At 34.2% G+C, this 23,157-nt stretch overlaps 1 protein-coding gene across 1 annotated transcript in view; it reads left to right on the forward strand.

Annotated features, from left to right (window-relative positions):
* Window positions 1–7,947: 7,947 nt before the first annotated feature.
* Window positions 7,948–23,157, forward strand: part of tyn (trynity) — a 77,611-nt gene continuing 62,401 nt past the window's right edge. Inside the window, exon 1 of the mRNA XM_073080095.1 lies at window positions 7,948–8,165. The gene's annotated coding sequence lies outside the window, so the exon portion shown is untranslated. The remainder of the gene's footprint in view (window positions 8,166–23,157) is intronic.

A 23,157-nucleotide genomic window follows, 5' to 3' on the forward strand; every position in this document is an offset into this window, starting at 1 on the left:
TCTGTTAGGCTCCATAATGAATGGGAAATGCCTTTATAATAATATTTTCCAGTATTTTCTGTACAAAACTGGAGCTAGCGCGCCATATATAGGTTCGTGCTACGCAGTACAGATTAATACCGTACCAGGGAGACATGTTTGTCTGTTACAATGCAACTTGTAACGGCGGTGTTTAAAATAAGGAGTAAAAAATAATGTTAACATGTAACGGGTCGTATTCATGCTGTGCGTAGTGCAAAGCTTGAGAAATAAAAGTAGTTATATAAATGGCAAACAAAAAGAAAATGGGCAAGCGAATGCGAAGGCTGTCATTATATTGTTGAACGTGAGAAGAGCGGGCGTGTCTAAAGAATTTTAAAGGGGCAAGTTTAGAACTTTATTCGAAGGACAGTGATCGACTGACCACGCCCCAAAGAAATACCTCGTTTGTTGGAATATTCTGTATTAATAATGCAACGTGCTACTATTTTTATCTCCTTGAATAATTGTAACTTGGGGGCAATATTTGTGTGATGAGTGGGCTAAAAAGAGTAATTTAGCTGGGCAATTAAGTAAATAAACGCAATTATCTTTGACGAAGTTAAAAGCGCATTTTAAATTTATTGCTTCATTTTTGTTTGCGTGCGCCAGTAATTTGTATTAAAACTGTCTAGAAAAAAGTGATAAGTTGCCGTAGTGTGAATCTCATGCAACATGAAACGGATCACATGGATATATATCAAGGGGTACCGTAATGGGATAAATATCAAGTTTCCATAGCATGACGCGATTGTGTTCGACTCTATGGTCTTCATGCTGCGTTATGAAAATGCGTTATTATTGTCACGCAAACTTTTAATTAAAACAGAGAAAAAAACCTAATTGAAGTCTTCTGCAACTTGTTTCTGGTACGTTTATGGAAATGGTTTTTTTTTTACTTCAAATGTATGAGAAATTGTTAAGAAGTAGGTACTAAATTTCCATCGATATTTTCGCTCTCTTATTTTTCAGGACAATAAAAAGCAGCAAAAGATAAAATCTGGAGAATTTTGTATAAATTTGATTTTATTTCTCTTTAAAACTTTTAAAATTAGTTCTAACAATATTTATTAGAATAGCTTGATAGAAAAGCTGTGGTTGGACAGGACCCTGTTAACTTGTTATAGGTGTATGTTTGAAAAAGTGCGCAAAAAACTATTAGTCAGAAGCGTCAAGCACGTGGGCTAATAAGCCATCCAGGTCGTTAAACGTATCACAAAAAATAGTCCTTTTCTATGTAACAGGTATTACATATTACGTAGTTTTTGCTCCGGTGCGGCGACCAAATTCTTGCGTTTAATTGATTTTTTTCCATAATGGGCGGCCATCGACACGAATTAAAGTGATTTGAGATGTTCCCGCTAGAGATCGCTGTGTTTCGGCAAATTTAGCACGCGGCCCGCGGTCCGTGGCGAGCTTTACAGTTCGCCACCGTTACGCGACGATTAAGCTGCGCACGCGCAACATGGTAGGTACATCCCGCGTTTGTAACCGTGCACTTGTCATCATCGTAACCACGTTGATTAAATGCTCCGTTTACTAAAACAAGGCTGCTCGAAATCGATTTTACGTTCAGAAGACGACTCGAGGCTTCGCTTCTAATGCAAAATTGATAAAGCGACGATCTCTCCATAAAGTAAAAGTGCTGTGTATTATCATCAGTGTTTGGACGGGCGACCTAGATCTTTTGAGACGCCGGCAACCACGCAGTAAGCGCAAAAACACCTTACAAATGAACGCCAAATAAAAGGTGTGAAAACGAAGTGAAATAGATAGCACGGAAGTACGAGTCATGCGCTCTGGCTGATGGCACGACCGGCGACCCAATGCCTGTCATCGGTGTAATGCGCGATCGTGTCGTAATGGATTAAGTACTCACAACATTAACACAATAACCCACATTATGAACATTAAACCATTCGGGAAATAGCTTTCATGAAACGACTAAAAAACTCGAGACGCGCTTACTTTGTTTTTTGACCGCGGTGCACTCACGTTATGGTACCTCTATTAATCTTGGGAATGGACACAGTATATAAAATACTAATATAGTTATTCATGTTTCAATACGAAATGGTTGGCATTAATAAATAACATTATCTATTCACATTAGTCAGTGACTTAATGCAGAGATTATTTTCAAAGAACAGACAAACTTTCCTAATAGATTTAAAGTGGCGAATGAGTTATCAAGCAAAATTTCCTCAAAATATTCCAAATATATTTTCATTAGACATATCAAAAGTAACAGATAAAAAAGATAGGACGATTTATATCCTTAAAAAAGAAATGTAAATTCGCAATAGATTATGCCATTTCACATATTATATTCGTGTAAGTGTATTAAATGGTGATTACTTAATATGATGGAAATATCGGTCAGTTTATTGTAATTCTTTAGTTAATTGTAACTGTTTAGTTATCAGTTGCTCGAGATTTGTGGTTGAATTCTAAGTATACATTAATCAAATAATATCAAAAAATATTTTCAACAATCGATGGTGTATGAACGTTGTCATACGTAAATTTTAAACAGTCAATGCAATGAATAGCTCTAGGCTTGAAAGTTGCCGTCCAACAAATGACAGCTGCACAAATTTTATCACGGTGTCAATATAGAAATTACATACTTGGTTTCCCCAAATGATGTTTATTGTTAATAGCAAAATCGTTCACGGTATATTATGTACCATTATCGATGTAATATTTACGCACTTATATTCATATTCTCTCCATATTACATATTCTCTGCGATGTTCTTGTACTAACTATACTCTACTAAGAGAATTGTCGGTTTAGTTACTATAATTTCAAGTTCTCAGAAAATTACGATTTGAGCTCGGCGGAATATATTCAGCATTAAAAGTTATTTTCATTTTAATATAGTCAACTTCCATTATAACATCTTCTCAAATACGTCTAAATATATAGATGTGGAGTCTCATTTCAATTAAAGAAAATAATTTCGCCATAAGAAAGTATCTCATTACATTTCTTAGTAGGTACATCTTGTATTCATATTTAATTTAGCAAATAAACAAAGTCTAGCCGAGTAAATTGTTTTGCCGCTTTTGAACCAACGTCATCACATCATCTTCTCCTTATTGTTTTCTTTCGCACCCCAAGAGTTGCAAACGGTCATTATCTTGCAAAGACGTTGTTATTTTCTTAGTCAAAGCCCACGGCGCTATACATAGTAATTATTTTGGAACTGAATAATTGAATCTTACTCAAATAAAAATAGATCGAGATTTGCCGTGCGCGATGTAATTTAAGATTTTCATCGCGCAGATAATGAGAGGCAATGCGAATCAACATTAACTTTCACTACTGTATGAATACTCAAACTTGGCCTTAAATCCTCTTTGGGAAACCGCAGGAAGTGAGACAAAAAAGGTAGTCAGACTCATATAATGTTATATTGTTCTTATTACTCGTGAGCCACTGACATTGTGAAAGAAATATTCTATTAGAGATTTGCTTTCGATTTCATTTTTGCATAGCAATATCGAATAATCTTACGGTTCAATAATTACTTAATAAACACAAGACAGGTATTTGGGACACTCAATTGTGCCGTTGTCACACAGCTCTTTTCTTGGTAAGGCATTTAATTATTCATTTACTTTTCATGAGGGAAGCAAAGCATTTTCCCATAATAGAACATTCTTTGTTTCGCATTACCCGTTCACACGTTTCACGTGTGCGAACATTGAGCTGTGATCATGTTCTAACACAGAAATGGCTACTCAGCGTAACCTCCTCCGTTAACTGTTTTCCCTATAAACGTTACATAGAAACAAACAAATAAACTTAAATTACCAGGGTTACTACCATCACTTAACACAATATTATTTTAATCATACTTTTACTTTTTTGCAGGAAATTTAACTTTTTAAGCATAATATGACAATTTCAGTTGGTTTTATACAGTGGATAGGCGAATTATTAAGGGTTTAAGTTTGTTCAACTGTGTATGACGGAATATTTTACTGTTTTAAGGAGGAAATACAACTTTCCTGAACTATGATGGGTTTTAAAAGATGGTGGTAAGCACCCTGGAGCGAATGTAACCATTACGTGAGCCATGAATATGATTTTTGACATTTGATTTTGTTAATTATAAATCAAACTTTTTCATCAGTATGCAAGTGTTCTAAGTGATCAACTTACAACTTACATCTTTGCTGATGTCGCTTAAGTCTACGTTGGAACATCTAAATAAAGGAAAGTCTTTATACCGTCCCTACACCCTTCAAATCAGTCCCCTTAGTATGAGTTTTTACGTTTCTACAAAAATGACTGTTTTTGTTTTTGTTTACATATTTCCCATATATTTCCAATCTGTTCTGATACAGTCCGCTAGGGGCGCTGATTGGAAATGTAAGGGCAAATACGTAAACAAATACATTTTTGTAAAAACGTAAAAACTCATACTAAGGGTACAAAATAAATATTGCTCCTGTAGAGCCTGCTCTACCACCTTGTAACAGGGGAAGTACTCGTACTGTTGTAATGTAAATCTAAATCTTAAAGATCCAAAATAAAATGATTTAAATGATCTTTCTATGACATATGCTCCCTAATAACTTACTGCATACATTAATTTAATTGAGCTTTGTTAACAAACGTTTGCACACACAGTAGCTATTAGAAACAGCGATCACATAACCCACACAAAGATGCTCCATTCATCTCGCATGCCACGAGATAATTCACATGTAAGCCAATGCTATTGCATTATAATGATGTACCACCACACATAGCGTTTGCCCTTTAATTCTTACATCTTTCATACATTTCATAAGAAATGCAATATGTGATTTCACGTAAGTTACATTTAATATGCACGCAATGCTAGCTTTTACTTTATTTATTCTTTTCTTGCAGACATGTTTGTTTTGTAAAATAGAAGAAGCAAACAAGTTTGCAGTCCACATGATGCTAGATAGCCACACCCGTTCACAGATATATAATGTGTAAATAATTTCAGATGTGATTGAAGTTCGACCTGAGGTCGGCACGACATTCGTTATGCCTAAGTTCAAATACTTCCAATATCTAAGTATCTTTTGCTTACGATATTCTTTAAACCACAGTGCTTAAAACTGCTGTTATTAGGCGGTTTCTTCCACTTCCCTGTTCCATCATATCCAATATCATATTCTTTTATAAATTGTAGTTTCTGTAACTGACCTGCTTTTCTAACATATTTTCGATAAGTATATGGGTGATATTTGTAGAACACGGTTTACATAGTCTCACTATTTTCAATGTATTACAAAGTATATCTAGCAACAAAGTTACTATTAAATCGGTATACCATCTATATCTAATTTATATTACTTACTTATCATGCTCTAAGTAAAGTCTACGTAAGATTTTTATAAACACATGTCTGTGGTACATACTATTCTATGGTGCCGTAATTACTATTAGGTTTATATCTCATGAACATAGGTTATAAGTATAAACATAGTTGCACCCGTTTTTGTTTGTGTTTTTGATGTGAAACATCTATAGCCGCACGTAAAACCGATTTCTGGCGTGGCGACGCATGCCGTGCGCAATCGACTGTGCGATTCATTAAACGAATTAAGTCACGATTTGAAATAAATTCGTAAATTTTTGTATTTAACGAAAATAAATGTTTATTCAATAAATAGTCATCGTTATCTGGAAAAAAGTCGTAATATTTTATTTTATCATTATGACATATTTAGTTCCTATCACAATATGTTCTTTTCTGCATATTACTTTTACAAAATAATGTCGATGTTTCACATCTGCCAGGCGTCCCGTGACGGCTCACATTTTTTTTTATGTTGGTGTTGGGCATGGATTTCTTTCGATACCATATAGGTTTGAAGTACACTCCAGCATACTGCACCAATGTAGACTATTGGAGAAAGGCTCGCGCAGCTAATCCATGTAAGTTTTTTTAAACATTTATAAGTTCTCTAACAAAGTTTAACGAATTCTGCTATAATCACAATTAAGATCTACTTAGCACTAGCTCTCTAGCTTAACATATTTTTGAAGTATGGAAGAGCGCATAAAATGTAGCCCTTAGGAGTCATCCATACCAATTCCGATCGCACTTGACGTTACATAATTATAAATTGATTTTAATTTAGTATTAACAACGCGTCTGTGATAAGTTTCCATTCGTTTCATATTTTCGATGGTCATGTTGTTAGTGACGACAGAAGTGACAAAGGGATTAAAATCGAGATATCGTCTGCGAAATAGTAGCGACTTCTTACGGGAGTTATCCAATTACTACCATCACCATCCCGCACAGGCTATTGTGGTATTTACCATCCTTTCTGTAGGTGGTTCGACTCCGGTGGCACCACAACAACACCTACATATGTCTACCTCAGGAGTCTTAGTCCTCAGGAGTAGCGGCGCATCTGAGGCCGACCTCAGGAAGGAATATCTTATCCTATCTGGGGTTGTTTATAGATGTTCACGAGCGCAGTAGCCATTTACCATCAGGTGGAGACAAAAAGGAGACATATAGGATATAGAATTCGTATGTCTCCTAAAGGATGGTGGTTGCCTGGTATATTTACTACTAGACCGGCGGTCGCATGATCGTTTGCTTAAAACAAACATGCACTGCATGCGGCCTGTAGCCATTCTTAAATTGTATGCTTTGTAAAAATAGGTACAGCAATAAATCTATCATAGTTATCAATGTCGTGAATCTTAAGTACTAAGGAGGTATCTTTAGCTAGCTTATTATTTACTGTGATGTATTAAACCTTAAAAAGGTTACATAGCATTATGTCATATAGAATTGGCTTCGTCTAAATATAAATGAACGGATCCTTAGATATGGTCTATCTTGCTATTTAGATAAATGTACGAGAACTTACCAATAAAGCCTTATAAAAACTATGTAGTAGTAGTAGAAGGATCTCCTACTGTCTTAAGTATCTAAAACAACTGATTTGAAGTATTTAAAACATTTGATACATATTTGTTTAATTCCGATTAAGATTAAGCGTACTTAGTATAAAATAATCTAATAAATGACACTTGTGAGTTTAAGATAAGATTTCCCTTTACAATTTTACAATGGTGATAAGCTTTTATTAACTATTAGGCTACGAAACGTCACAGCTATAACATTTTTCAATTTTTGAAACAATTTTCATTACTGGAAATTTGAAACTGAAATTTGTTACTGGAAATTTACAAGGTCCATATTGCCCACTTTTTATTACGAACTTGATCTATTTTGTAAGACATTCACAGAGAGCTATTAAATAAGCTCTTCAAAATGCTTATCTGGGTTTCCTATATATCTCGTAGCGCACTACTGTAACTGATACGGCTTTAAATATCTGTTGAAAACTAAATGTATGAGAAATATCTGTCTTTAACTTTATAGTTAAAAGTAACGTACATGATATACATTACTGTCTCAAACTTGAAACAGAAATTAATGTATAACAAATTCTTCTTGATTTGTTATTTTACAGGTTAAGTAATACAAGACTTTTCTTTTTATATATTATGTTTGCTTATATGAAAAATGTTTGAATTTAAATGTGTTCAGTTGAGCTCAACATTTTGTAGCCATTTCATTTAATTTGCTTTCAATGCAGATTTCCGCGTCCCATAAGGGCTACGTCAAAGATGTACTTTGATGGCATTTGGAGTGCCGTTGTCCTGTCGTCTTGTTCGGGCGTGCCTTAACTTTGCGGGTAAGCGCTTGCAAATTGCAGTTCAGCTCGGGGCGCTTTATTGAAAATTCGATCTATCTGTTACATTGAGAGGAAAATCTATGAGGTTTCAAATATGTGTTTTAGTTGTGGGCGTTACGAGTGATAGTTGAGTGGCGCCTGCGCCGGTACGAGTCCGTTATCCGGCGTCAGGTTACGGTCACGTCTATAAAAGACGGCGGCGTCTTCTTCACCATTTCATTCCGTTTGTGACGCCTGGTCGGTAGCGTGTCTGCACGCGCCCGGGTACATCGCGCGGTCAACCACGGCATCGCGTCCCGAACCAATCGCTCCCGTTTAGGGTTTAGTGATCGCGATCGTGTTGCCAGGACACAGTTTAGTTGCGTGTTAAATTGTACTTGAACATTTTTCCCGTGAAACTGTTTTGAGCTGTGCAGCCGACTTTTGCAGGTATTTTTTTTACCTTATTTATTAACTTTTATAATCAAGGTTGAAACTCAGGTATATAATTTATTTCTAAAGTTATATTAAGTAACTGTAACTGTAACAGTAAAAGTAAAAAAATATTTATCGTAAAAATACTTTAACTATACAGATAATTAAACGATATAACATTCTCATCAATAATATGAAATTCAGTAAAAAAATTACCTAATTGAAAATTGTCACATTACAACTAATCGAATATCAATAGTTAATTATAATAATAAACTTAAAGATCTTTTATCTTTATCAATCAATCATACTATCTTACGATGCTTGTTTTCAAAATGAGTCATTGGCTTGTGATCGATATGGTCAATGGCCTTTTATTATGGTTACTGACCGACAAGAGATAAATTACAAAATGTAAAAAGCTCACTGTAATAATAATTCTATATTTAAAATAGTTAACTAAAACACAATTTGATTTATTGTTCATTTACCAGCGTGCCGGAAATCATCTTACAGCAATTTACCTCATTTCGCTGTAATGAGAGGAGTCAGGATGTTCCGGGCGCCCGCAATATTGCTACGGCAACGTTGCAATTTAGCGAATCAACGTACATATTTAATGTAATCGAGCTCTATAAATAACTAAACTGCTTCATTTGAGGCATCAACCACATAAAACAAAGTGGACGTGAGCGCCTCGAAGGCGTTGCCTACCTAACCCCATTGCACTAAGCAAGCGCGCATTATTGGTACGTAGATGGTAAAATGATTACCGTCATTACAGGAGAATTACATGAAGGAGACGTCGGCCCCTTCCACCATTATATGCACTCGCGTGAGATACCCACAGTTCCATGCTATTGTTGATTAGTGTTTTTTAGTCCCAGTAATAACAGTAAATGGACCTTTGAGTTGTTCGACAAAGTATGGAAAAAAGTAAAAGTTTGCTAACTATTTGCAAGTCGAGTACTAATATGGTCAGCCTGATCATTTGCACCGGACGAAATACGTCTTTATTTTGAACGAAAACGGTTAAAAAACTATGAAGATCAAGTTAATAGGGACACATACGGACTTAACAATAAAATGAATGTTACATTTACATTATTTATACATGTGACAAAAAATGCTACTATAAAATGGACTTGGGTATGAGCTTGGACCCTGTCGCAGTATATATGTTACAACTGTGTTTAAACTTTATTAATTTAGTTTTTACAGCATCTATAAATAGCTGCAGTCATTAAAAGCTGCCTACAAAAATAGATACAGTTTTTATTAGCATAAGATTCAGAAAATAGTAAATACCAAAGTACAAAATTATATGAATCTCGTTTTAAACTGGTTCTAAGTCGACTCAGCAGTACGTGATGCTTGTTATTAAAATTTAATAACCCCGCATCTTACAGCTTGTTCATTGCAATAAAAAAAAAATAGATTATTTTTAGCAACTTATTTAGTGCGATGTCATTGAAAAAGAGCAAACAGAACGGAACACGAGGATATAAGATCTCTAGGGAGTGTTTGCCCATAATTTGTTACCTTAAGAAGCCTACTTGATATTTACGACGCGTGCTGTTTTGTTTATCGCTTGCAAATAGGCTGAATCGAGTTTCACAGGCGATAGCCTTCTCCAACGTTCTCAATAGTCTATTTTTAAGCGAAAACTACGCCCACCCGTATTATTTATTAGGCTCATTTGTATTATGTGCCATTATTAAATGGTGTATTATTATTTATTTTTGTCCATTGTGAATCTTAATGTAGAGTCGATGGGAGTATTAAAACTGGTTACAAAAAGTTTGATCAATGGCTTATAGTTAGTCATAACTTGCATCGTATGTCGTAAGGCGTTACCGCAAAAAATACGACTATGATAACCGTATGCGTGGGCGCATAACCAGTTGGTGGTTTTTTGCGGGCAAGTGCAAGTGGCCTTGACCGGGTGCGCCGCCCAAATCTTTGCTGGCCCACTTGTATGAAAGAAAGTTTAATATACAATGGAGTGTATATGGATGGAAAGGAATTTTAATATTATTGATCTATCGACGTATATGTTGATAACCTCTAGCTAGATATACGGGCTCTCAATGCGAGAGTTTGAGATTCAAATCCTGGGCTGTGTATTATGTGTCTTTATTATTATTATTCTGTGTATTATTTATTATTTGTTTAAATTGTAAGAAAAACCAATGTACATATGAAGAAGCGGTAGAATTCATGGTCATACTTAGCCCATCTCACTCCAAGAACAACCCCTGCCCAACAATGGGACAGTAATGAGTTGACGACGACCTTGTTTGAAAATGTTTATGTAAGTGATAGAATTGGAAAAAGAGAAATAAGTCGTATCTAATATTAGAAAAATACAGTTGAGGATTCAGTTGAAACTTCTGTAGGTAAGAATATATCCATCAAACCAGAACATAGTAACGTTACTTCGTCGCTATAAGAAAGGAAATAAATATACTACGGTATTATTAATAAATCATAGTAATTGACGTGAATTTCATAAATAAGTCAAAATAATGGTATCAGCGCATTTGCTAACCGCTAATGAGCGACTCAACAATATGTCGTATGGGAAAATTTCTTTAAGTAAATGATAATAAGAATAATAATATTATAAAATTGAGTACCCATTTTGCCATAAGCCGGCTTTTAGTCTTATTCCTAGGCATTTGAATGCAAGATTTCATCATAAGCATGCGATATACCCTCGCATGTCTCGCCGGGCTGGCTTGTAAGGTTTCAGCGATAGTAGTTGTATTTTATTTGTTGCATCTTGTTTTGTTTCGTAGCATGCATATTATTCTTCCATAGATCGATGCTAGTTTAGCATTTCTGACACTGGTCAAAGCGTTTTTATATCAAATCGCTTTTAATACCATACTTACGGAGCAATTGATTAAAGTGATCCCTTTTCTCCGCTTCAATGTAAAATTAAACCAATATCATTGACTGTAATAAATTATATTCAAATCGTAATGGTTATAATTAAATATTCGAAATATTTTTTGAAACGGGGGCGCCAAAAGCTGAGTAAGTGATTCATTTCCAAATGGCTTAATGCGAGATTAATGACTTTTGTTTTAAAGGTCATTAATCATAGTTTCCGTTGATTGATAGACTTTCGCGAAGTGTTAGAGAGTCAGTTCCCAGGTCGTCGTGGGTATGACTTGTGGTGGTAACATGCGTCAGCTGCCGTGCTACCATAATTTATTGCTCGTTGTTACCCAGTCTATTTTAGTACTTGCGTCTTTTAACTTGGTTTCAGATTCAGGTTTAGTTTTAAATTGCTCATAATTTTGTCAAAGTTCCACATCTGTAAGTGAAAGCACATTTCGTGGAATGAATTATTAATTATGAATTAAAGAGATATTGTAAGGTCTACTTACGATTTCTACAAGTACTTCTGTACAAAATGTAGTTATACATATTCTTTTTAAAATAACCTATTATGTCGATATATAGTCAATTAGTAAAAAATATGCGCTGAAACTACAAAGAGACTAACATAGTACATATTTTCACTTTTTTGAGGTATTTTTTTTTTTACTTTATAATATAGGAGTAGCCGACGAGCATACAGTCCACCTGGTGGTAAGTGGCTACTGCCGCCCATGGACATCTGTAATCAACCCCAGATAGGATTAGATATTCCTACCTGAGGTCGGCCACAGATGAGCCACTACCCCTGAGGACTAAGCTGGAACGCCTCGGAAAAGTATGTCTCCCTTACCACACCCTTCAAAACGGAACACAGCAGCGACTAACACAGCTGTTATTAGGCAAAAATAGGTATGGCGGTGGTGCCGCCGGAGTCGAACCACAAAGGGTTCTACCACCCTCACCCTCTTTTGAGGTAGATACATGAAAATCAAAATTAGGACTACTTACACATTAATATTTACAAACAAGTAATCTCCCTACATTTACATAATAAATATTACAGTTAACTTAAAATATGCAGTAGTTACATAAAACAGTTCTCTTATGAAAACAGGATCATTAATTTGCTATGATAAGACACGGAACGCGTTGCAAGGACCGTAAAAGTAGAACTACATTCCCAAGAAAAGTACTTATACCTTAAGGCGGATTACGTGAAAGATCGTAGCCATGTGTTATTCATAAAGAGTGTGATAAGAATATATTTAAGTCACTTTATGTTTCAACTTTCCAGTAGTTTTATTGTCGGTTTATAATACCAATTATTTAAAAATACTTCTTAAGGGTTCTAGAAAGTTTAAATTGTTTTTTGGTTTTCGTAACTTCAAAGCAAAACTTACCAGTAAAAAACTAAATGTCGTTTATGGTATACGACTATCGTATATAGTATGATATTGTTTATGGTCTAACTGCGGCACTATTACCACCCACATTTATTTCTTCCTTATAACTCGTACGGCGTTCTTACTTCTCCGGAGTAGCAAGCTTATTAGATCGGGTTTAAGAAGGACATTTATCCTACTTAAGGTCAATCATAGATATCAATGAGGTTTAGTAACTATTTACCTATAAAGAAGTCTCCTTCTTCGATACTATTATCTAAGTATATATAACTCAAAGGTGACTGACTGACATAGTGATCTATCAACGCACAGCCCAAACCACTGGATGGATCGGGCTAAAATTTGGCATGCAGGTAGATGTTCTGACGTAGGCATCCGCGAAGAAAGGATTTTGATCAATTCTACCCCTAAGGGGATAAAATAGGGGATGAAAATATTACTTCGTAACGCGAGCGAAGCCGCGGGCAAAAGCTCGTTATAATAATAAATGTGTTGCTAATGTAGGTCCGCTCTATATGCGAGTTGAAGGAAAAGGCATTTTTGAAAATCTCATTCTACCTGCATTGATAATAACCTACTTTTGCGTGGTATTTGCCCGTACTTTCGTTCGTGTGGAATTTGAATTCATTCTCTTTTGTTTCTTTGAATGTTTCCTATTGTATCTTAGTTCAGGTCCAACGATTTCTAAATCCGACAGCGACATAATGCGGTAGTACGTGAATGTAATTGCGGCGGCATGCACCGTGCACGCGTACATAAGGCCCCACTACTTTCCCCCGACCCAGTGCCCTCTCTGCGTCGGCTCTGACGACCCACAACCATCTTACAATTCCGTAATGTCTTACATTTTATTTGAGACTTGCCGTAGATCTGCCCTTTCAAAATGTATACATTAGAAATTAGGATAAATCTTGGTGGTATTGTCTTTAACGGTATAAATATAAGCATGGAAGTATGGTAGCATCATTTAAATACTTACAATAGCATACTAGAATTTTTATTTAGTAGTGTACGACATAGAAAGCCAACAAGAAGATAAAATAAAATCTTCATTAGTAATACGCTTGTTCCAATCGAGAAATCAAACCTAAAACCCTCTACGTGGCAGAACGGAATCGTAACCACTGTGCTACGAGGATCATATTTGATAAAAATTGTGTGCCCATAGTTTTGTCTAGGTGTTCAAAGTATGAATGAAAACTAAACATGGTCAGTTCTTAGATAGACTGACTACTTGGAGTAATTAAAAAATAAGAATATTTTTAATTACTCCAAGTAGTCAGTCATAGGGCTTTGGATGTAAATAAGAAAATCAAAATATAATATTCGTCCAGCAATTTCTATCTCTTATTATACTAATTTAATGTTCTTTATTATTCTTGATACAAAAAATCTAGAGGTAGCAGTGCGCTTTGATGGCATAACTTTTTGTCATTAGGCACTCTATAATTTTCTGGTGAATTCATCTTGCTCCCCCATAAAACTAATTTATTTGCGATGTCGGATGGGGATTTAAATTACATTTTTCAATCGTAATAAATTGCAGATTGCAGATATATGTAAGAATAATACCGGTCTTAGATAGTACGTGTTGGCGCCTCACGTGCCGTCTCTATGTGATCTAATAGCCATGTAATTCAATCTTCGTTGCTCGCTCGAGACCGCACCACACGAATTTCTTTTGCAATAAAAATAAATGAAATCGTTTAAGTGATTTCGATTGAGTTTTCTGGATATAACTAAATATAATTTATATCCATAGTTTCTGAAGTTAAGTTATCTATACAACAATATTAAATTTATTTATACTAAATTATATGCGTAGATAATATCACGAAAGTTTTAAGTATAATTTCCAACTGTTAGTACAAACATAAAGTAAATGCAATTAAGATTAGATAATTTACTTATAATTCCACTGTTCACAGTCGCAAAAACAAATGGGAGTTGAAGAGAATCACGATTCTGGTACGTTGCTATAATGGCCACGTAATTCTATTAACATTGTTTGCCTCGGGCAGCATAACCGAATGATTTATTAGATAAAAATGTTTAAAAACATTGAGTGTATTTGTGTGTATTATAAGTCAGTTTATAGTGTTTATAGTGCCCGTTTCGAGATAAATATTTTAAAATAAAATAATGAATAATTAGAAGTTATAAACGCATTTAAAAATGTGTGTAGGTTATGTTTAAAAGACGTATGAAACTTCTTTTCAAAATATAATCTGTGATGTATTTAATTATTTTTTTACTTACCATCAATTATTATAATTTAATTTGACTAACATATAACTAAAAAATTTCCCCATGACAAACGTCATTTTGTAGACGCAGACACACTCCAATTTCATTCCATTTAAACAGTTGTTTATGGATCTCAATTTACTTAGAGTAAAGATACTACGTTTACGACTTTTCTCGGAGCGTTTACAGCAATTCTAACTGCATCTACCACGTACCTTTCCAGTGACTTGCGTCTGCTAAGAACAGTTATACTAAGATTTTTGTCATTCCACGCTATTCGTTTTCTGGTCGACATAAGTGAGGCTAATGTGTGGGCGTGACGAGAGACTGATATTTTTAAATCCCGGTCACATATCAACATTTTTTATATTCAATCATAGGTATTATTTCTCCTACCATGCTCTTGTAATCAGTTTACCGTTAATGATAATATATGCACTAGATTCACAGTAATGAGTAAAGTAAGTTTTTTTTTAATTTAAGAATCATAAATTAAACATTTTGATATACTTATTCAAAATTCTACTCCGTTTTGTGCGTGCAAAATATCCGTTGCGCGAAAATGAAACTCGAGAATGCGGAAACATGATACTAATTTACTCCTTAAACAAGACTTTTCTGAGTACTGCTCTGTATTTATTGAGCAAATGCACCGTAAAATTTGTGTTTGCATTAAAACAATATTGCTCCTCACGTTTACACTAAAATTCAAAAAGTTTTAAAATAAATTCTGTGATAATTGTTATAACTTGTGACATAAACTTGTAATTAAATCTCACGGCATGGAAATGGTAATTTGATAAAGATGATTTGACTTTCACTGGAAGTTTGGTTCGCGTGACAAACTATTGGATTGTTATATGTAATGAATTTATCGGATCTCATAGTCCGAGCTATGCGCGTGCGCAACGGTCGCACATCGCCGTCGCAAGTCGTCCGCGACCCACTAAACTGATGAATAAATGAGAAAGTGCACAAGCTTCGACATTGCGCTTTATGTTCAGAAGCTATCTGCCAGCTCTTTCACTTGCTACTTGTGAAAATTCGAAATAAGCCTTTCTAAGAAAATGAAAATGTAGGTAATGCGGCGGTAAACGTAAATTATACTAGTAGTGCTTAACTAGTGTTAATAAATTTAATCTGCACCGTAAAGTGTTATTTAGAATTAGCATCTCTTTCTGTACATTTCTAAATATATTGACAAAACTTCATGCTGATAATATACGATTATTAGTCATTAAACATAATGACGTGTTTGTGACAAAAGCCATAATTTATAGTTATTATATTGTATTAGAAATCCCTATCCATACTTTCATCAGGTTTTATAAGTTTTCCGCTGGATATATGTGTATCTTTGTGAAAGGGGACGTTGGCTGTAGTTATATTGTTGGTTTTGCTTATGGTTGATCGTAGTAGATTGACTTGATTGTTGCTGGATTCAGGATTAAATCCTTTCTTAGTTTATCCGACGATCACGGCATACATTTGGCCAGTATATAAAACAATAAATTTGCGACCTCAATAATACATAGGCTATGTTTTACAATCGATGACCTTTGGTCGAATCGACCAGGCGCTTTCACTGGAAAGGGTTATGATCTTAGTATAATAAAACATGCAATATAATGCACCTAATAAAAATGCAAAATAATAAAACACTTAAGGTTCAAACTTATGTTAGTTTAACGAAGTATGTGAAGGTAAAATATATGATTGACATTATAAATTCACGTATTAATTTGAACGTAACTTTTTCGACCACATAACATCATCAATCAAATATATAGATTATACCAACAATAAAGAACCTCTAAATGATATAAAAATGGCTTTGTCATGTACATTTATATAAAAAAATTGCAAATAAGGCTCTACAACTTAAGTTTATAACTTTAATCTAATTCATGAATCAAAAATAACTGTTGACTATTTTTCAAGAAATTTACTATTTATGCGTAAATATCCTTTTGAAGCGATAAATCTTCAAATGGAACTTAATTAAATAGTTGAAATAATGTCGGCGTATGTGGCAATGTCCTTTCTTAGACACGTTTGGCCGGCAGCCAGTGACGCGTGGCATGGCTTGAGAATGATGTCGGCGGCGCCCTCCGATGCCAGCTGAGCCTCGTCACAGACAGCTAGAGCATGACTCTGACCCGACCAGCTCAACTTACAACATAATTTCGAATGCATTGACACCTTTACATACTTAGATAAGGTTAATGCCGTGGACTTAATTTTATTTGTGATTAATGGGCTCATAAAATGTAAATTATAATTTGTTTGGACATATTATTTGCAGTTTTGAATTAAACGCATTTTTTGCGCGACTTGTTTTGTATTCTGCATCTTACTTGATCATTGAGTAGAGATAAGTTCTAGGATTCAAAAACAAATAATTATTTTTAATATGCTTGTTGAAACCTATAGAAAGGATAAAAGGTGAAAAAATTTAAAGCAATGATAACAATAATTTATTTATTATTATTTATATATTTATTGTAAAAGTAACACAAAGTTATATTACAACAGGGCAGACTTAATGCCTAATGGCATTCTCTACCAGTCAACCCTTGGTGATTGGAGAGAATTTGCGACAAGTGTTAAATAAATAAACAATATAATACATTAAGGATAAATAAATAATATACATATTTAATACATACATACATAAATATTTTTAAAATATAATAAATAAATATACATATAAGTGATAAGAGAGAAAAAAAAGAAGCTTTATTTGTCAGATGAGGTGCTCAGAAGCTCTCGGACAAGTTTTTTGAAAATAGCTTTGCTGGGTAATAATCTCTGAGCACAACGATTTATTATTTTAACAACGAAAATCGTTCTTAAAATAATAAATTAAGTAGATTTAGACACATAATATCTCGGTTCTTCCCTTGTATATTCAAACTACTTTAAGTTCTTACTGTAACTTGTATTGCTTGTCTCATGTCTGTAAAATGAATAATCTACACACAGAAGCTAACAAAAACATGATACTAATATTAATGTTATGTTTCTAATTCTAGCTACTATATAATTATTTAGAAATGACAAAGTTAATGTAACTACAATGTAGCAAGCATGAAAAGTTAGGACAACGTCATCCTAAATGTCAAGCGACAAGACATAGCTTTTAAGTACAACGAATGTTACCTAGTCGTACACTAATGTATTCTCGTAATGTTCTACACGTGATGGTCTATCGCCTGCGGGAACGGCAATAAACTCCACGCCGGTTACGTAACAATCATGTTTATTTTGTTTTAAATGTAAATGAGATAGATTCGTCGCTGTCAGTTCGGCTCCATGTCTCACTTCTGTCATAACTTATGGGCAAGTCATCAAAACGTTTATGCCGCCTGTCAGTCACGGGTGCAGTGTTGGTTAACAATGTTTCTGCTACTACACGATTGGTAAATTACATAATTAAAGTTTACATTCATAACAGTTTGATTATACCACGTTTTTGTGATGTGTTAGGCATCTATGTATCACATTTTTGTAATGATGTGTTAAACAAAAATGCTATTTGATATTAAGTATGTACACAGTGGCGTAGCTAGGTAACCAAGGGCCCTGGGGCAAATAAAAAAATGGGGCCCCACTGCTATGGAAACTGATTAGGTTTTATCAAACAAAACTATGAAATATACAAATACTTTATAAATGCTAAGCTATTTAAGCCCTTTTTTGTGCACTGCAGGGCAGGTAATAAAAATATTAAACAGTAACAACATAAATTACAATTAATACTGGATGTAGGTTTGGCTAATAAAACGAAATAGGATCGTCAAGGATTTATCATATAAAGGTCGGGCCTAACTGACTAAATAACTATTTTATTTACAATTATTCCTGGCTTTAGTTTCCGCAAAAGTATAACATTTCCACATAAATAAAAAATGTTTCACTGTAGGGACATTTGTTCTTAAAATAGGCAGATCAAAGCGTCATAGGACCACGATTGGATACGATCCTATGACGCTAATGTGTCCGTTATATTTTCGCAAGTTACAAACATATATGTCATAACATCGAAGAATTAGTTGATTAACCAACAAATTCTTCCATGTTATGACATATGTATTTATGTATAATCCTTAAGGATTAGTATGCAAATGCATGAAAAAATACGTATTTTCTTCAAAATTTTCCTTTTCCTTTAATTTGTCACATAACATTACTTAAATAAATTAAGGGTCCATGTGTCGGCGCACCCCGATTTGATACGATTGCGCATTAACATGCCGATCAATACATTTATTGATTTATATATATACTCGTATATGTCTACCAAACCGCAATATACTAACAAATAAACATAAAAAAACATATGTCTGCAAACTATTCACATTTGTGCATAGGTGGTCTGCACCGTATTCCTTAGCCGGTTCTTACGGCACCCACGGAAAGAGAGGGGGAGGCCCTATTTTACAACGCCGGGGCCCCACGGCGGAATACTTCCGTTAGGTCGCATTCTAGCACTCCATATTTGCTCATTATTTCCTTGCATGATTGGTGAACAGTCCATGCTTGAGTTAGTTGAGGTAAAACTAAGTACTAGTACAGAAAGAATTTAGGGGAATTCCCTAGGCATAACTTTTAAATTACTTGCAACTGAGTTCATGTTTAAAGTGGGGTTGCAACATTTCATATTTATTTTGAAAATGGGATAAATTTCCAAAAGTTCCGTTCGGTCGCGATTTCTGGTAAGGGTTCGAGGGCCCCCTGAGTATGAGGGCCCCGGGGCACTGCCCCGCCTAGCCCCTAGGTAGCTACGCCACTGTATGTACATCCATAATTGATTTATTATACCATTTGAAATTAAGATTGAGAATTGAAATTAAGTTTGAGTAATTATATTTATGGTATATTATTATAGCATTGTTGAGTACCAATTCGGATTACTTTACGTTCGAATAAGTCTCTCTGTAAACTTGACAAAATTACGTAACAACACAAGCATTGCATTTAAATTAATTTTGTATTTCCTTGTATAATGTATAATTTAATCTAAATAACTAAAAAAATCAAACCAATTAATTTAATGCAGGTAGTATAGTTAAATTTAATTTGGTTTAATTTAATTTTATATAATATAATTTGATTTAATTTAATTCAATTTGCATGCTTAAGGAAGGCTGAATGAGAGACTATTAATATTGTATGTTACATCTTTTCTCAATGTTCAAAGCAAATAAATTATCTTTATCTTTATCTTTATGTACCACAGTCGAACCATCTATAATCTTTACATAAAAACTTCGCTGCCAATAACAATTCATAAGCAATAAATTCTATCATTATAGATCGTGTGAAATATATAGTTATCTAATTTCTCGCGGAACGACATTTTTTTCCTGATTCCACAGCGACGTTTTTCTTCCTTGTAATTCTAGTCCTGTCGTGCGGTTGGAATTGAAACCGCATTTACCTTTTTTATCGTAGCAACGTTTATTGAACTGCTCGATAGAATTTCATTTGGAAATATTTAATGTACAGTTAGCACGTAGGATGAAGTAATTTAATTACAGGGTTCCATCTATAAAGCCTAGCACAAGTGGTGTTTGTGTAATTAATTACATAAATCATTTAATGATGATGTGATGGGAGATGGTGTTTAATTAATTTTTGTCGTATAATTATTTTTATTGTAGTATAAATTGTTTTCTTTGTTAATTGTTTAGATAGATGTTTATTTCCTTTCACTGTCTCGAAAAGCCGGTATTTTTTATACTTAAATTGCAAAAATGCAGCGTATGGTAGCATGTAGTAAACACGTTGTATGACATCATGCTGACTTGATACCGCAAGCTTCGAGAATATTTATATTTTCCAAATGAAATTAAATTGGCAACAGTTCCACGATTTACGGTATAGTACTATAGTAGTTTATAATAGTGAAGACATCGTGTGATGCGGTCAACGACCCCGCTCCCAGCATCAGGATTGATTCAGAGCCCTCCTGATCGTCGTCGCGACACAACGATAACATTATCCACGCTGTCAACGCTCGTCGTGCCCATCAGAATAAGTCACGTTGCTGTTGTTTCACAACCATTCAATGACGGACATTACCCTCTTTAAGAAGTTCACAGCCGACGCTTTCTGTCACAACCTGCCGCGAGACAATCAGACATCGATTGGTATAGAAATCGCGAGAAACACCTTTACCTATATTGCATTGTCAGTCAATTTATAATTTATTTCCTAGCTTCAACAGTAATTGTCACATAAACAACAAAGTTACTTTAATTTTACATATTTACTTAAATTTTGTAATAATACTTGTAAAAAATGAAAAAAAGATATAAAAGAGTCTATGTTATGTTATATTTTGTGAGTAAGAAGTACTACACTAAATGATTATCATTTAAACCATTTTAATCTATTTAAAAGATATATTCGAAATGCTAGTACTAAAGACATCAACGCGTTACCATAGCGTAGCGTTATGGCGTAGCAAGGCAATAATGGATAATTATTGCGTTTTATGCCGTATAAATATAATCTTTAAATGGTCATTAAGTAAAGACAAATACAGTTATGACTTACAAGAAGATGCGATACCTACAACAATATAATGCAAAATGATGTAAACGTTTATAAACGACTAGCTGACCCGGCAAACTTTGTACCGCCTCAAAATCTATTTATCAAATATATTTCATATAAAATATAGCCTATGCTACTCGTGGATAATGTAGCTTTCGAATGCTGAAAGAATTTTTAAAATCGATCCAGTAGTTTTTGAGCCTATTCATTACAACCAAACAAACAAACAAAGTTTTCCTCTTTATAATATTAGTGTAAATAGTAAATATTTAACGATAACCATAAGAACATAATGAAGTAACAACCTTAACCTACTCCGAAATATTTGGTCACATATCTGCTCGTCTACTAGTAATTTGTAATTAGAGGCGTAAAATTTCTATGATAGCGTATCGAGGCGTGTCTGTTGTCGGTTTGTTTGCGAAAAGAATTCTAACGGGCCGCTTCCATGTTCGGCGTTGAATTCAGTGTTACCTTACCCATGCTCGCCGCAGAAATGATAATATCTGCAGAAATTGGACCATCACGATAATATCACAATAAAATCATTGACATGAATATCTGAATCGAGCGGAAGTCAGCGATCAAGACATCTTTTTGTATTTTATCTCGTTACTTTTTATTACTTAACGATTTTATTAGAGTTGTATACAGTTTTTATCATTACATTTAATCAATACAAAAAACCATACCGATACCTAAATCTTACAATTAAAATGTCCTCGTTATTTAAGACGGGAACTTTTTTCATTGACGAAAAAAATCGAGATATCGACTGTTATTTTCGGTACTTTAAAAAGAAACTGAAATTGGTGGCATCAAAAAAGCGTTACAGAAATACAAGAAATAAATGAATAACGCCAATCGCCGTGCCAGAGAAAAAAGTCAGTTTTAGTTTCAACAAAGCGAAGACATTAACTTTCTTACTGAGGTCTAACTGTATTTAAAGTCGTAAAAGTGGTTTATATAGAGATTTTATCGTATCTCGGTCGACTTTATATATGGAAATAGAAATATTGCGGTGATGCGTCATATGTTCGGTATATTTACTCTTTTATAATTCTGCACATGTGTAGTCCTATATTCATGACCTACTATACTCGTAGTTTGCATTCTTAGAAATATTATTATTATTATTGGTAGAGAAATAACCGTATTTTAACCTCTATTGTACATATCTTCTTCAATTATGTTGCATCTAATGTAATACTAAGTTAAAATAGACATAAAATGCTGCACAAGAACTCGATCTATACAAAAAATGTCAGTGCGGTGAATATCATTCGGTAAAGATTCACCAGTTAATTCATGTGTAATTACACGGTTGCATGGAACAATCAACTTTTGAGCTTTTTCTCCAACTCTAATTGCTGGCACTTTTATGTACTTGTGACTTCTTTATTGAGTTTTATCAGTGAGTTTCCCATAAGATTATTAAATAAAGCACACCTGTGCTCGCGATTTTAATCACGTGGGAAAATCTGGGTACAGTTAAAGCTTACATAAATAAGGGCAGAACAGACATGCACATTTCTTTATTTAATTTAAAACAGTGGTGCGCATCTTATTTTCAGAATAATCGTATGTGTGATTTTTTAATTGCGAGCATAAACGTTGTCTATGCTCATTAAACTTATTTTCTTATTGCAGATAATATGTAACATCTCGAACTGGTTTGTGTAAGTGTTCGAACTATAATTTAACCTTGAGCTATGCAAAACTAAGGGTAGACGATGGCAAAGTGTGAAGAAAAACTGGTTAGTTTTATGTCTTCGCATTTGTATTTCCAACTGCAAAATAAAGGATTAAAACTGTGTCACAAGAGCTATGTAATAACGTTTAATAAACAGAACTGGATTCTCTGTAAATAGATCAGTGCATTTTGAACACAATGTATGTAT

The sequence above is a fragment of the Epargyreus clarus genome, unplaced genomic scaffold, assembly GCF_041222505.1.
Source record: "Epargyreus clarus isolate Ecla_fem2 unplaced genomic scaffold, WU_Ecla_fem_2.2 ptg000014l, whole genome shotgun sequence".
Taxonomy (NCBI): domain Eukaryota; kingdom Metazoa; phylum Arthropoda; class Insecta; order Lepidoptera; family Hesperiidae; genus Epargyreus; species Epargyreus clarus.